This window comes from Ostrinia nubilalis, chromosome 5, assembly GCF_963855985.1.
Source record: "Ostrinia nubilalis chromosome 5, ilOstNubi1.1, whole genome shotgun sequence".
Classification (NCBI taxonomy): domain Eukaryota; kingdom Metazoa; phylum Arthropoda; class Insecta; order Lepidoptera; family Crambidae; genus Ostrinia; species Ostrinia nubilalis.
In genome coordinates, this window is record NC_087092.1 from 12,041,386 (window position 1) to 12,045,794 (window position 4,409).

General features: G+C 36.3%; 1 long non-coding RNA gene across 1 annotated transcript; it reads left to right on the forward strand.

The window, feature by feature from the left end:
* Positions 1-2,765: 2,765 nt before the first annotated feature.
* On the forward strand, positions 2,766-4,134 carry LOC135072268 (uncharacterized). The gene is made up of 3 exons (XR_010257389.1): positions 2,766-3,129; positions 3,574-3,716; positions 4,098-4,134. It is a non-coding gene; the product is annotated as an uncharacterized LOC135072268 (long non-coding RNA).
* Positions 4,135-4,409: the final 275 nt, after the last annotated feature.

The window sequence follows — 4,409 nt, forward strand, 5'->3', positions numbered from 1 at the left end:
CGTCACAAGTGGAATAATTTATTTTTGTAAGTTGATATTAAATACAAAGCAATGTAGCTAACTATGGACCTGTGACAATGACAATATTATAACTTGAAGTTAGAGAACTTGCCTCTCTTGATACTGGATTTGATTTCTAGATGAGTAAAATGAATATTCTAAAAATGAATCTAAAATTCTTAAAAAACAATACCCATTCAAATGAGGCTACCTAAAAAGACTTATTTATGAAAATCAGTGGTTTTTTTTTTTTTTTTTTTTTTATATTAGTGCTACTGAAATGCACTTTGGTTTGAAATTCTGTAACTCTGTACTCACTGCCTATTCTTTATTATTTATTTACCTACATTTGAATAAAACTACGAGTAGGTAGGTACTGCACAACTGCTCACACAATACGAATGCAGCATACAATACTTAGTTCATTGGATACGTGTGTCCTATTTTCGCTTGCCGCATAACTTAACATGACAAGCACAATACTTGCAAGGAGGTTACAATGTCACAACTTGTAATATAGTTTTACAATGCCAATGAGTGCAGATTGACGTTCTGTAAGATGAACTCAGTGCGAGAGTCTTTTGTTTTTGGCAGTTATTTCTTTCTTACAACATGTAGGAGATGTCGCAGTCTATTTACAGTATAAACAAATGAAAATCTTGCTGGAACCACATCAGAAAACATCTCTTCATATCTCTACTACATCGTTGTTTAAGATCTAAGTTCTAATACCGCGTAAAATCTTATCTAGAAACTTTAAAAGAAACTAAAAAACCTGGACATTAACACTATTTAAAAGATTTCTTCCCAAAGGGAATATTGATAGCATTATAATTATCTTTTGTTTTCTTCCTTTTTGACTTTCATTAAGTTTCAAACCACAAAGAAAGGAATTGTTATTCGAAGTAATAATACAAATCGCGGGCACCATTTATAAACCACATCTGCCATTTTCAGTCCGTCCTTACCTATCGTCCGACCAGGTAACGACCTCTCAAGCCGAATCTGCCTGATCACCGTCATAAACGTCAATACCTCCGATAATCCCATTTGTGTACAAATCCCAGTATTGTTCGCTGCAATTAGTTTAGCGCGGGTGAACACACTGTCTGACATTAGCCGCCCTTGTCCGCCCGCCAAAGGTCGCGTACACACAGCGGATATTGCGTGTTACGGTTTTGAGACATTTTTTTTTGTGATGTCACTCTTTACTGGTGACATCTGCGATCATGTTTGTCGTAATTTTAATGATGAGTTGAAGTAACTCGGTTATTTATGGAGGGGGTTTTGTGGAGGAAATCGGCTTTGCGATAAGATGGCGATTTTAGAAAGTGTGCATATGACTCTCCTTATTGCAGTTGTAGCATTTTCGTTGTTTGAGCATTCTAAATTGATCCGAAAATCAAAAAGACAAAAATTATAGTTTTGATCACAGAAATTTAACTTTAAGGACCTAAATAATATAATTTATGGCCGTATAAGTTTATAAGTAATAGAACAGTTATGGTTTAACCTTTAACTGGTGACATGGTTTTTGTGTAACGTAACTGGTGACGTACGGTCTGAGAGGCCGCTACCGTATCAAGACTGTAGCATAGAAACTAGGTAAGGTAGCATACCACAATCTTTAAAAACAGATTACTAGCATATAGAAGAATTAAATTTAAATAAAATAATAAACTCTAAATATCATTTTTAATGCAGAACTTGCTGTTAAATTATATGTAGTAATAAAAATCAAAAAACTAGAGATGAGATCTATAATCGCAAATAAAGAAATTTAAATCAACAAATTATAACAAAATTAGTATTTTTTATTATAGTTCTAATGATAATCAATTTAAAAAAACCAATCACACATAGGTAACCCATCATTTTAGAAAACTGGCAGTGGTGAAACTTTTGTATTTTTTATTGGCTGTCAGGGCATTTATTGTTTGGCATAAAAGTGGACCGTCATTTTCACTTTCTGACTGATTCTCGTCAATTGGTCCTTCATCTTCAAAAACACTTTCTTCGGCTTCTGAATCATGGTCACTTTGCTCCTGAACGATGTTTTCGGGAACATATTCGGCTTCCGACCCAATTGAGTCTTCCTTTTCCGGATATTTTTCAAGTGGCGAATTTTCAAGTCGTTTCATAAAGTATGGCACTATATTCCCAACTAATGATCCTACGCTTCTTTTTTGGAGTTATTTAAGTATCAATTGCAAGTAAAAACTGTAAAAATACGAAAAAACTGTATGAAAAAAATGTCACGTAACTAGGGCACGCAATTCGGATATCCGGATATCCATATTATTCGGATATTCGCCAAATTTATTATTCGAATAGCATCTACATAATTATTCGGTTTTTTCGAACAATACGAATACGCCTTTCCTATTAAAAACTTGTAAAAATATCCGACCTCAAACTACTTAAGCAATGCTAATAATCTATATTAATAATTTCGTCAAGGGGTACGGTAGACTGGATCGAAACCTTATATGAATAACAAAGCATTAAAAAATAACGATTTTGAGTCGACAACATATATCCGCAAAATTCGGATAATGGAGAATTTCGTTAAATTCCGATGGCACTGACAAACAAACCGCTGTCGCCATCTTTAGTAGTTCACCATCCACTCACTATGCGATCAACGCCAAAACCATAAACTATTTGCTGGGTTGTCATCGATCCATAAATAAATGGAAATCAGTGCGTTTCGCGATTTTTATGATAATATACTCTTTGTTGTGTTTTTTCTTTAAACCTGGTATAGTTCCAAAATACTGGACTGTCCTGTCGATGACATTGACAGTGGGGCGCCACCGTCAATACCGGATCGCTGGTTCAGATTTTTGCCATGTTGGAAACCATATAGTTGAACGATGGTAGCGCCCCCCTGTCATTGAGTTTGGCGGGACAGTTCAGCGTGGGTCAGTTATATTGGCCGATTCAACCACAGAAAAAGAATATTAGCCATAACCATAAAAGTTGAAGTTCAAATGTCAATGTCATTTAGTTTCGCACAGTGATAAATTCCAGTGACATGCAATTTTTGTAATGGTAAAATATTTGTAAGAAACTGCAAACAAATGCAAATGTGCAGTCGATGTGTGGAATGCGACAACATTATACTCGGTATGGGTGTGAAACGTGGAAGGTCACAAAGGTTATCTCGCACCAGCTGCAGGTCTTCATCAACCGCTGCCTTCGCCGAATTCTCGGCATATACTGGCCCGAGAAAATCTCCAACGTCGAGCTATTGGAACGCTGCCACGAAATTCCGATCGACCAGCAGATCAAGCGCCGCAAGTGGAACTGGATTGGCCACACTCTCCGAAGGGACCCCGATCACATCCCTAAGCAGGCTCTGGATTGGAATCCCCAAGGAAAACGCAAACGTGGTCGACCCAGGCAAACTTGGCGGCGCACTGTAGCGGACGAGGCGAAGAAGATCGGCAAGACCTGGAGCGAGATCAAGCGAGAAGCTCAAGACCGAACGAGATGGGGGACTGTTGTGGACGCCCTCTGCCCCATCTAGGGGACATAGGACCATAAGTCAAGTAAGTCATATTTTTGCAGATAATTTCAATTATTGCGAGGGTTGTGGCTTAGAAACAATTAGGCAGTTAAGAATAAACAAGGCTCGGGCACTATCAAACCTTTTTCCTAAAAAGCAAAAAGCTGCTTCTGCTGCATCACAAGATTTATTTGATGACTTTCAGGTAAGTTAATAGTGTAGGTCACTGAGTAAAGTAAAATAATAATAATAATAAATAAACTTTATTTATCTTTCACAGAGGTATAAATAAATATAGAGGTGGGAGAATATACCTACACCTACATACATTCACAATACTTATTATTATTTGAATATTTGTCTAAAAATAAAATATATTTCTCTTATTAAACTCAGCTCAGATGGTAAGAGCGCGACAACGGAGAAGTCGAGGATGTAGGTTCAATTCCTGCATGTGGTGTATTTTTTCATCACATCTTATTAAATTTGTTTAATAAGAGTAACAAAATATAGCATTAAAAATTTAAATTAAATCTTTAAATTAAAGCTTTAAATTAGCTATTCATAAATATATTTCTCTTTTAAGGTTGATAACGAAGAGTTGACGCTAATCGAGGATTCATAGATGATTGATGATGCTTCTTCGGACAACAAGAAAAAACAGCTACTGTCAGTCAGCAGTGATGATGCTTCTTCGGACAACAAAGAAAAACAGCTGCTGTCAGTCAGCAGTGGTTTTATTTCTTTAGAAGAAGAAGAGAAAGAAAACATATCAAATGGCGGGCAGACCCCCGAAAAAACGTAAATATTCAAGCAGGTTTAGTACAGAATATCAGCCCCCCAGGACTAACTATTTATATTTAGCACTTTCAAATAACACCATTCAAGTATCAGTACA